Genomic DNA, 12353 nt, shown 5'->3' with positions numbered 1-12353 from the left:
AGAAGGAGGAGGGTGGACTAACATCTAACACAGTGTTTAGCCTATATATTTCCCAAATTGTGAATAATACCAGGGGTATATGAAATGGTTTCAGTTGTACATGGATAGGTATTTTATAAATTATATTTTGTGTTTTAACTTTTAAAATTTAATAGTGTTAGAACATGTCATTGATAAATGCAGACATTTTTGGTCATTGGGACGCCACAGGGAGAAAGAGCTTTGCTTCATGTAGTCAGTCAGGTATCCTGACTAGTCAGATGGGGGCTCTGCCATCTCCACCTGGTAGCTCCCAAGGTCACCTTGGGACTCAACATCCAGCCAGAGAGAGGAGAGATGGCGGAGAAGGAACCCATCCGCCCAGATTGATAACACCTGTATACATTTCCCCTCACTTTCCATTGGCCCACACTAGTCATATGGTACCACCCAGATGCAAAGGCATTTGGGAAATGTAGTCACCTGGCTGGGCAGCTACTGATCTTCAACTTGACGCTTTAGAGGAGAAGCATGACTTTGTGACGGCCCCTTCACCTTCTCTGCCTCAGTGTTCTCTTTTTAAACGAATACGTTGGGGAACAGAGCTTTGCCACTCGTTTGTTAATGAATTAAAATATGATGAACAATTTTCTACAAACTGGGAAGACTCATTCTACCAATATTAAGGTTACTTGGTTAAGGTTAATCAACTATTGGCAGAAAGATAGACATAGAATCAATGGACTAGAATAGAGAACCCAGAAAGAGACCCACACAAACATGCCCAGCTGATTTTTGACAAGGTGTAAAGAAATTCAATGGAAGAAGGATAATGTTTTCAGTAAACCATCCTGGGGCAATCAGACATCCATAGGCGAAAAAAATCAACAACAACAACAAAAAACCTTGACTGAAACCTCACATCTTATATAAAAATTAACTCAAAATGAATCATAGACTTAAATGTAACACAGAAAATTATAAAACATTTATGGATTATGGAAATGTTTTATATTTAAAGGAAAATCAATCTTTGGGATCTAAGGCTAGGCAAAGAACTATTAGACTTGAACACCAAAAGTATGATTCATAAAAGAAAAAAATTGATAAATTGTGCCTCATCAAAATTAAAATTTGCTTTGTGAAAGGTGCTTTAAGAGAATGAAAAGACAAGCCACACACTGGGAGAAAAGATCTGCAAACAACATATCTGACAAAGGGCTGGTGTGTAGAATGTATCAAGAATTCTCAAAACTCAGCAAAAAAAAAAAAAAAAAAAAAAATCCAATTAGAAAATGAGCAAAAGGCAAGAGCAGATGTTTCACTGAAGAGGATGCACAGATGCTAATAAGCACGTGAAAAGCGATTCAGTGTCATTAGCATTAGGGAAAAGCAAATTAAAACCACAATGAGCTATTACTGTATACCTATCAGAATGACTAAAACAAAACAATGACGAGAACACGAAATGCTGGCAAGAACTGCAGAAGCTGGATCACTCATACATTCCTAGTGGGAATGTAAAATGGTACAGGGTTCTGGAAAACAGTTAGGCAATTCCTTAAAAACTCCCATATGACCCAGAAATTACACTCCTGGACATAGACATGGAAACTTATGTGCACTCAAGAACCTGTACACAAGCGTGCATAGGAGTTTGATTCGTAACAGGCAAAAGCTGGAAGCACCCGCGATTCCATAGCGAATAAGGAACCTGTGGCCGGCCATGCCGTAGAATATTACGCAGCAATGCAAAGGAACCAGATATTGATACACACAACAATTTGGATGAATCTTTAGGGAATTGTGCTGAGTAAAACAAGTCAATCCCAAAGGGTTCCATGCCGTACAATTGCATGTGTGTAACATTCCTGAGCTCACACAATGATAGAAATGGAGAATAGATTAGTGGTTGCTGGGGGCAGGGACAGAGTTGGGGGTGGGAAAGGGCAACCTAAGGGGTCCTGGTGGTGACAGAAATGTCCTGTATCTTGGCTGTATCCATGTCATTGTGACATCCCGGTTGAGACATTGTACGATAGTTTTGCAAGATGGTTGTCAGCTAGGGTAAACTGGGGAGAGGGTGCATGGGATCGCTCTGTTTATTTCTTCCAACTTTGTGAATCTACAATGATCTCAAAATCAACAATTTAATAAGGAACACAAATACAATTTTTGTTTTTATACCCAGACATGTCTGAATATAATTGTACCTTTGGTGCCATGGAGGCACCACCAGAATCTCAACCATCAGACATAGCGCGGTGGTTACGTGTGTGGCTTGACAACGGGGCAGCCTGGGTTCACATCTCAGCTACCAGCCCTCTCACCTCCCCGAGCCTCAGTTTCCACACCTGCAAGTGGCTGAGCAATGAGACGACCGACCTAGAGGTTGCCGTGGAGACTCACTGAGATGATCCCTGAGACACATGGTGCTCACTCGTGGAATTGTTGCTTCTCAGTGGCAGGTGGAGCAAGGGACCTCAGGGTGTCCTCTGAGGGCTCTAGGCTGGGATCGTGGCCGGCCATCCTGTGGTTTGAGGCCTGTCTCACTGGGGAGTGTGTCCCGAAGGGGTTGCATTGAGGTTGGCCTGGTGGGTCTGGTCTGCCCTCTGGACTCCGGCTGTGCTGTCATGGAAGTTTCTCAGTGAGGGAAGAGCACAGCCATTGCCTGGGGGCTGGGTTGCTCAGGTGGACCAACAGCCCAGGCGCCAGCCTCTCTAAGGCGAGAAAGAGCGGGAATGGAGCTCATGCTTGCTACATACCTACTGTGTGCCTGGTGACTTACATGCTCCAACAGTCACACCATAGCTGTCATTATTCTCCATGCTTTCTACAGGAGAAAACTCAGGCCCAGAGAACTGAATGGACTTGTCCAATGTCATGCAACCAGTGGATGGCGGAGCTGAGATCTGAGTCCTGGTCTGTCTGATTCAAATCCAGTGTCATTTTCACTATTAATAATAACCTTACCATTTATGAAGCATGTACTATGGCCAATTACTAGGCTTAGCTCTTTACATTGGGGTATCATTATCCCCTCTCCCATTTTAGAGAAGAGCAAACAGGGATTAAGAGAGATGCGTTGCCTAAATAGACAACAGTTCTTGAAAACACAGTCCACTGACAGCTCTGCCTTGTGCCCCGGCCCCACCCTCAGCTCCAGCTTGGCCCAGCCAAGACCACTCAAGCTTGGAGACCCAAATGCTCACTCAGCAGACAGCAGGTACCGTGAGATACGGTGCCTAGGCAGGCTGTGGGCACCAACTGCAGCTTCAGCGGGCCAGGGGCAGCGGAGACAGCCAGAGCTTCCCCCAGGGGTTTGGTGGGATCATGGGGAGCCACAGAGAGGACCCCCTCCCACCTTGGGCCTGACAGACAATGTGACAGTTGAAAGAGGCTTGAGGTGGCAGTGGTGGTGACAACTTCCTTTTGAGTAATCACATTTACTGAAAAGCAATTCTGCTTTTAGCACCAGAAGTTCACCACCCTGCAAACAGGCGCCTATGAATGCCTTCATTCAGCCACAGTTCAGAGACTGACACCGATTCCCTTCTGCGTTACCTCCAGGAGAGTTTCACATTTGGTGTCAAAGGGAAACCAAATACCGCAATTATTGGAGGAGGCGGGAGGGGTGTGGAGAGGGTGGTGGTGCTAGGGGGGGCCAGGTGGCATAAACCACAGTCCCCAGTGCCTCCACATTTGGCCACATGCTGTGGCCCACCCCTCGTCTTCAGTTACTGGAAAGACATTGACAAGCTCAGAGTGAAACCGAAGGACTGACAATTTCTCTTCCTTTTACAAGAAAAAGAAAGTTATTATCCTTGAAGCAAGCATGGCTTTAGAGATCAGGGACTTGCCCTGGCCATTCTGCGTATTAGAGGCAGAGCCACAGCTGCCCCAGAGGCTCCAGGCCCTTGCCTGTCACCTTCCATCAGTGCGGGGGGGCCTTTTGAATAACCCCTCCCTTTTGTCCATCACTGCAAATCCAATACACATGGGAGCAGAGGGTCTTAAACGTTAGGTGCTCACCCAGGCCCTCGGCAGCTGTAGGATGGCTGAGGGCGAGGGAGAAGGCATGAGTGGGGAAAAGATGTAATGTGTCAGGCAGAGGCAGGAGGCTGCAAAGGGCAGCTCTGAGAGGTCCCCTCTCTCTGCACCTAATCCGGCCTCCTGACTCATGCCAGAACCAGAGGCAGCCGAGGGATTAAAAAGATTCTGGCCTTGGGAGTCCCACAGATACGGGTTCAAATTCCACCTCTACCGTTCAATGGCTGTGTGACTTTGGGCAAGTGACTTCACCTCTCTGATCCTCAGTTTTCTCATCTCTAAGATGGGGATAGTAATAGGAAATCAGGTCATGACCCTCTTCTACTCAAAATCCTCACATGGCTCCACCTCACTTGGCAGAAAAACCAGATCACCTACCAGGCCGTAGGTGATCTGTCCTCTGTTCCCCTTATAACCTCACCTTCTTCTATTCTCTCCTCTGCCTCGGGACCTTTGCACTTGCTCTTTCCTCTGCCTGCAACAGTCTTCCCCCAGATACCCTCCTTCACCCTATTCAGCGCTCTGTTTAAATTCCCCTGCTCTGACCTCCTCTTTTAAATTGCTCCTACTATTCTTTGTCCCTGCATTCGTTTTTCCCTCACCACTTGACATGATAATTTTGGGAGTTTTTTACTCCCCACCCTCTAGACTATAAGCTCCAATGGGGCATAGTTCAGTTCCGTGTTGTGCTCCATGAAATCTTCAGAGCCTGGCACATAGTAGGTACTCACCAAATGTTTGTTGAGTGACCAAGTGCAGGATTATACGGTGAGGATGAAGAGCGCAGATTGTTCAGTATCAGCACCGAGTACTTGCTCACTGGATGTTACTATCTTTTCTCCCTTTCCAGCGCCAACCACGTGCCACATGCTCATTGACTCCCCACCATAGAAGGCTGCCTTCAACGGGTGCAGAACCCAGGCTGGAGAGCCCAGGGGACCTGCCTCTGCTCACACAGCAAGGTGAGGTCTGCGGGACTCTGCCTCCTGGATGATGGCAGCGGCGCCTGGCTGGTTTAGGGTCTGGCTGAGGGAAATGGCTGGTGGGGCCCTGGAGAGGGCCCTGGGCCACGGGGGACCTGGCTCTGGCTTCAAGGGTCTCCAGCCAGCGTCGAACCTTGGGACCAGGGTTCACACCCCTGTCTTGCAGTCCCACGGTGCTCATCAAGGGGGCCGTGGGTTCCCAGAGAGGGGCTTTTTCAACTTCAGTTTCTGCAAAGTTCTGTCCCAGGAAGGACAGGGGCTTGAAGAGCTGCTGGATGTGGCTGGAGCCTCAGAGGCTGGGAGACCCTGGTGTCCGCTTTCCCTGGCGCCCAACCCGCTCTGAAGAGGGACTTTCCAGAGGAGTCTGCCTCCTGGCTCCTCTGAGCCTGCCCAAGGGACCACGAGGCCCAGCCCTGCCTTGGTTTCCCTGTTTTTACTTCTTAAAGAGGCCAAGCCGTCTGGGGTAAACAGCCCTGGCCTGAGGGTTGGTCTCCCCTGGGCCTGACGTGGGAATTTTGGAGCCACAAATGCCTTTCACAGTCTAGGGATGAGACCTCCACCCTGTCTCTGGCCTGAGCTGGGCCTACAGCCAGTGTTGGGTGGGCTGGGCAGTTGCCTGTGGCCTTACCTAGAGCTGGGGGGCTTGCCTCTGCCCATCAGAGCTGCCTCAGCTATATGAGGACCGTCCCACATTGCTACAGAGGACGGGATGCAAGTGAGACCCCAGGAAGAACTGTCTTCTCACACTATCATACTCAAAGGTGACCGTGCCCAGCAAAGCCCCTAGAGCAGGCCTGGCCAACGGCCGCCCGTAGGCCGGATCCAGGCCAGGGATTTGTTTGGTTTGGCCCTTGATGTATTTTTAAAAAATGTGAATCAGTTGCCAATATTTGAAATACCAGATCTCACATAAAATTCACTTCTCTGGCTCCTCTTGAAAAATGGGAAGATCTGGCTATCCTGACCCACATTCCTGCAGGACATAGGAGGCTGGGGCGGGTCATGGGTGCCCTTTCAGAGGGACACGCAGTAGGTACTCTCTCTTCACCTCCATCTCTGCTCAGCCCCTTTCCTCTCCCACGTTGCCAACCAAGGTCTTGAAGCATGGGTAGGAGTTCACCAGACAAAGGGATGGAAGGGCATGCTGGGAAAGGGAAACCGCGTGTGTCCTGGGATTCATCTGTTCAAGATTCATTTGACAAGTATGCCCTGAATCCCTGTTGTATACACTGGGGCCCACAGCAGGAAACCGAGCAGATAGAAACCCCTATTCCCCTTGAGCTCATTATCTCTGCCAGCTGTTCCCAGCTGCGTACTATTTTGTCCCCCAGGGACACTTGGCAATGTGTGGAGGCATTTGTGGTGTCACAGCTGGGAGGGGGAGGGGATGCTACTGTCATCCAGTGGCCAGAGGCCAGGACTGCCGCTAACCTCATCCTACAGTGCGTAGGGCAGTGGTTCTTCATAACAGAGCATGACCCGGCCCTGAGTGTCGGTAGAGCCAAGATGGAGAAAGCCTGGTTTTGGGGGAGATAATCCACTGGACCAGCCACTGACTGCATCATCTGAAGTCAGGTGGGGCGGAGAGTTTTCTGATGCGAGTAATCAGTGTGTGGCAGTGGGGGTTAGGAGGGGGTGCCGCTGCCCGGTGGGGGGGGGGGGTGTTCCGTTTGAGCAGAGGCCTGAGGAGGAGGAGGAGCGGGTCCTAGAAAGCTCGGGCTGCCCCTGGCAGGGTGGCCCTGTGTCATTATTGCTCACTGAGTCGCACCCTCCCTCTTTCCCTCTTTCCCTCTTTCCGCCCTGCTCTGTCCTCACCACAGCTTTGCTAATGGAGCAGGGATCAGCGGCCCGTTGCCACTTTACAGACAAAAGGCCTTGGTGGGATGTCACAAGCTCCTAAGAGACTGGCCCAGGCCACCTGACCACTCCTAGCTGATGTCTTGGGGTACTCGGAAGTGATGATGTCACTGAATCCTCTTCTCTCGTTGAGTCTGTCAACAAACATCAATCAGGGGCCCACTGTGGCCTTGGGGGACAGGGCAACTTCAGAGTGAGATGCTCAACACCAGTCACAGCACGTAGTGGGTACACAGGAAACATTGGTCAGGTGAATGCAAAGGAGGGATAAATGAATAAACAAGCCCCAGTCTGCGTAAGATTACGGTCATGGACAGCATTGAGGGCCTACTGTGTGCCTGACCCACCCTGAGCTGTGTGTAAGGGTTTCACAGAATGGACACCTCTCAGAGGGAGGGACAAGGGTCATCCCCACTTGCACAGTGAGAAGACCAAGGTACAAAGCGGGGATATCACTGCCCAAGGCCTTGTGGCAAGGAAGCAGCATGGCTGGCATTAGAGCCCAGGCCTTCTGGATCTCAGGGTTGCACCTACTGCCTCGGCATTTTGTATGCTCTGACTCAGTTAATCATCCTACCAACCCTGTGAGATAGCTGGTAGCATGAGCCCATTTTACAGATGTGGTCATTGAGGCTCAGAGAGGTAAAATGACTTGCCCAACGTCACACAGCATGTGTGTCTGGATCTATGTTCCACGTTTCTCACCACCAAGCCCTGCCCCTTGTAATGCTAACTGCCCCTTTAGGAGAGTTAATCAGCCCTGAGGGGTTAGGGAAGGAAGGTGGGCCAGGGAGTTAAGCCCCCTCGGGGTCTACAGGACCAGGCAGGAGGCTGTGGAGGAGGGAGGGTCCTGGGATGGGGGGTGGGAGCAGGTGGGCCTGGGGAGCCGCCAGCCTTCCGCCCCCACATGCTTGCACAGCCGCCAGGAGTGCCTGTTGAGAAGCTGCCCTGTGGCGAGTGCCAAGCTGACAATGGCTCCTTGTGTCTGTGCAGGTGGTGGGGAGGGGAGGCATTGTTCTCCAGGACACTTCCCGCCTTGGCTGGCTGCGGGCGTCCCTGTCCCAGGACACTTGGCGCAGGGCTGTTCCGGGTGCCTGAGGGAGGTGTGTGTGTGTGTGTGTGTGTGTGTGTGTGTGTGTGATGCTGGAGTGTGTGTGTGTGATGCTGGAGTGTATGTGTGTCTGTGTGTGTGCGTGTGCAGGTGTGTGAGATGCTGCAGGGGTGTGTGTGGTGTCTCCGTGGCTGTGTGTCTGCTCCGCATGTTTCTCCGACTCCGTGTACCTTGGGTTGCGTGCTCCAGTGTGTGCAGTGAATCTGCCCTCCTCTGCATGTATCTCTGTCCCCATCTGGGTCGGCCTATGGAGCATCTCGACACCAAGGGGATAGCAGGGGGTGAGGAGCGGGTCCCATGTGTTGCCCATATAAGAGGAAAGGGGATTTCAGGCAGAAGCGACGGCAAACACAACAGCTGGAGGCAGGACTGAGCTGGCGGATGGATGCGCAGGGATAGCCAGGAGGCCAGGGTGACTGAGTACAGTGAGCGTGGGCAGAAGGTTTCAGGGGCCACCCACAGGCCAGGTGTGGAGTTGGAACTTTGTACACAGTGAGATGGAGTCGTTGGAGGGTTTGTGTCGGGGAGCGTCAAGGTCTGGCTGTGTTTTATGGAGATGTCTCTGGCTGCTGGTGGAGAGTGGATTGCAGGGCAAACATGACAGCTGTTGGGGGGTGACCATGAAGCAGTTCGACAGCCAGACCTCAGGACGCCCCCACTCCAGGCAGGAATTGATTGCAGCTCTCCATTTTGCAGAGGTGGAAACTGAGGCCTGGGGAGGAGAAAAGATTTCCAAGGCTGGAATTTGGGGAGCTGGTCCAGGGCCAAATCCAGCTCTCATCCTCCTCAACTTGGCTGTCTGCTGCTCCCCAAGTCCCTTGCTATCCCACAGCTGTGGTGGACTGGAGGCTGTGCTAAAGACAGGGGACCTGCCATCCTCTTCCTCTCAGGAATCAGGACTCTGGAACCAGGACTCTGGGTTCAAGCCCCGTCTCTGCCACTTCACAGCTGTGTGACCTTGAGCAAGCCATATAGCCTCTCTGTGCCCCGGTTTCTTCATCTGCAAAATGGGCATAATAATGATACTCACCTCTAAATTATGTTATGTCACTGATAATTCTTCCCATGATAGGATTCCCCCTCTTCTTTATCTTTCTCCAAAACACCACCTTCTAGCACACTACGGTATAGCTATTTGCTGTAGCACTAGCGTGTCACATACATGAAGGCAGGATGTTTGGGGCGTTTTCTCACTACTAATGTTTTCTCACATGTGCGGCATGTGGTCAGTGCTCAGTGAATTGTCGTTGAATGAATGAAACCAGGTAACACATATAAAATGGGAGAACACGGCCTGACACGTAATAAGTGGGCCTGAGTGTTAGCTGCATTGGTACCTGGGACAAGGACCTGGAGCTGGACAACTGGACGCACTAAAGCCCAGTCCGCCAGGAGGAAAGAGGGCTCCCGGGACCATTCCCTTTTCTGCACGCTGTTCTCCACTTCCGGATCTGCTTAGCCTTCGCTGGGCCAATGTCTCCTGTTCTCAGTCTCCATGGTGAAAGGCAAGTTGGCTCTGGCAGGCGCTATGTGTTGGCAGTTTCATGGCCCTATGAGGGATCAGTGACTCAGTTTCCCCACCTGGCCATGACTTATCCAGAGGCTTTAGCAGTCTCTGCTCTCAGGACATTCCCCAGTTGTGGGGCCTGACCACCCCCACTGTCAACAGCAAACAGAACCCTCTGGTGGGGGACAAGTCCCATTGGCAGCTCTGACAGAAATGTCCCCCCAATGGCATAAGGAGCTATTGGGCAAATACTGGTCAAATGTAACATGCTTATCAAGAAGGCAGCTTTGTGATCTTTCAGTCTTTCTAAGAAAGACTGAAAGGAGAGGCTTAGGTCTCAGAGGTGCCCTCCCACGGTCCTTGTGCCACCTGGGCGTCAGCTCTGGGCTCCCCTCGGCATCCTATGTCCCTGACTTCCCAAGGCGGGCCAGGAGCTGAGATGGGGATTGCGCCCAGGCGAAGAACAAGCCTCCTCTGTGCTTACACTTCCTTCCTCCTTTGCTCCTGACTCCCAGTTCTGGCTGGGGACAGGCTGCAGGCGCCAGGGCTGCTCAGCTGGTGTCGGGGGTGGGACTGGGGTGGCCATGGGCACTTCCTCGGGGACTCGCAGGGGCTGGGGGCTTTGTTCAGCATAACTGGGTAACCTTGGTATCCGCCCACAGGCCCCCACGCTCTCTTCACGCTGCTGCCAGGGTTTGGGCCTCTGTCTCCTAGGCCGCCATTCAACCCGCATTTATTGAGCACCTGTGTTCCTTGTGCCCCAGGAACAATGCAAAGGCCTTGTGTAGAGAATGGCTTGGCCTGTTCGGAGCCGGCAGAGACCAGTGTGGCTGGAGCTGAGTGAGCGATGGGAGAGTAGGGGAGCAGAGGACAGCAGGTCCAGATCTGCAGGGCTCCAGCCCAGGATTGCGGACTTCCTTCTAGATGTGGTGAAGACCCACGAGGGCTCTGAGCAGCACATGCAGGAATTGCCTTTTAAATTCATGGCACAAAAGAGACATTAGCTTTTTAGAGTCTCCTGCTGGCTGCTCTGGGGAGAATATGCCGGGATGCGGAGAGCGAGGGTGGACATAGGGGACCAGGGAGGGGTGACCTGGCTCAGAGTGGTGGGCATGGCGGTGGTGAGAAGTGGCACTCAGGGTGTATTTGGAAAGTGGGAGCCAGTGTTGTCTGCTGAGTGTGCAATGGAGGTCGTGGGGAAAGACAGGAGTCTAGGACACTTCTGGGGTTTCTGGTTGAATCACTGGGAGACTGGTGGGGCCACTTTTTGGAATGGGGACATGGGGGAAGGAGCAGATCTGGGGGGCAGATGCTGTGCTCAGCTCAGGGTGCACTAAGTTAAGGTGTTTTGGAGGCAGGTGAACAAGGAAAGCTGCCACCTGCCACCTCCCCACCGCTTTGTCCTGGTTCAGATGCCCAGTACCTGCCCAGGACAATCGTGACAGCTGCCTAATAGCCCTCCCAGCCTCTCCCTGTCCCAGCCGTTCTTCTTCCACACCCGTCGAGTTCATCTTCAGAAAGCATAACCAGATCCTATCTGTGCTCTAGAACCATCGGTGACCCCTTGGCTGGGTTAGCCCGGCCCTGCACCATTTACCTGAGCCCTGCAGCCAACCAAGCAGATGACCCTCCGTTCCTCAGCCACACCCTGTCCCTTCCCACCTCCTTAGCCTGGCACAAGCCGTTCCTGGCAGTGGAGTGCCCTTTCTCACCCCACCTTAGGGATGAGTTTAAAGGCCTTGCCTCTAATGTCTGTAGCCTTTTGTTTGTTTCTTTTTCCCAGGACATATCACACAGAGCTTTGAATTACACTTATTTTTATCTTCCCCTCCTCCCCGAGGGCAGAAAGGTGCCAGATTCTTTCCTGGGCTTGACGCCAGGCTCAAAACAGGTCCTTGTTAGATCCAGTGGGTGAACTGTGGAAGATGCTGCATTTGCAGTGCTCTGGAACCACCCAGTGCCTGTTCCACTTCTTCTAGAGAATAGACCCTGATTTTCCCCAGGGGGTCACCACCCCCTTGGTCCACGTCCATCGATCGTGTGAGCTGACCCCACCCCCATGTGTAGACTCCCAGGCCAGGCCTGGCCGTTCAGACTTCCCAGGTTCCTGGCTGCATTGACTGGGGATGTGCACGTGATCCAGTCAACGCCAACAGAACTCCATTCTGCAGAGCAGCAGGGAAGATGTTACTGCCTTGGGGTGGCTGAGTGAGTGGGATGTCAGCCTGAAGAAGCCGTGGCCAGTGTGTCACCATGAGAGCAAAGACTGCCTGCGAATACCGCCACCATGGGGCAAAGCAGAGCTGAGAGGTGGAGGCAGCCCCAGTCCTACAAACATCACGGGTGCTCCTGGATCCAGCCGTGTCTGAAGCTGACATAGCCCTGTACGTCTTCGTTACATAAGCCAATACATTTTTCTCTCTTTCTGTCTTTCAAAACTCACTTTGGGTTGGGTTTCCATTGCTTGCAGTGACTAGAATTCCTCTGGCATATACCTCTGCCTTCCCACTGCCCTTACCTCATGGCCCCACGTGAATTTCCTTGTGAGGAACGACTTTGAATACCTACCCATAGAGCTGTGTGTTTGTTTCTTTTCTCACTCGTGGATAGATAATACGAGTCATGAGCGCTGGTTCTAGCTGCCTCAAGCAACTTTTGGAAAAAGGCAGGAGGCAAATAGAATAACGTAAAGAAGTGAAATGGGCTCCATCCAGCTCCTGAGGGCTAGGGCTGGGCCTGCAGCCCTACGGAGGCTCCGCATGGGCCTTGACACACAGAGGCTGCTTCTCGGTCATTCTCTGCTTGAGAGTGGAAGGCAAGGGTTTTCAACCTGGACGCGGAGGGCATTCTGGACCGGAATCAGGAA

At 52.1% G+C, this 12353-nt stretch overlaps 1 long non-coding RNA gene across 1 annotated transcript in view; it reads left to right on the top strand.

Annotated features, from left to right (window-relative positions):
* Positions 1-12353, top strand: part of LOC109444591 (uncharacterized) — a 212080-nt gene that overhangs the window by 142696 nt on the left and 57031 nt on the right. The window contains exons 5-6 of the long non-coding RNA XR_012491265.1: positions 2819-2901; positions 4880-4991. This is a non-coding gene — a long non-coding RNA (uncharacterized LOC109444591). The remainder of the gene's footprint in view (positions 1-2818; positions 2902-4879; positions 4992-12353) is intronic.

The sequence above is a fragment of the Rhinolophus sinicus genome, linkage group LG13 (assembly GCF_036562045.2).
Source record: "Rhinolophus sinicus isolate RSC01 linkage group LG13, ASM3656204v1, whole genome shotgun sequence".
Classification (NCBI taxonomy): domain Eukaryota; kingdom Metazoa; phylum Chordata; class Mammalia; order Chiroptera; family Rhinolophidae; genus Rhinolophus; species Rhinolophus sinicus.
This window is presented reverse-complemented; position numbering and strand designations above follow the sequence as displayed.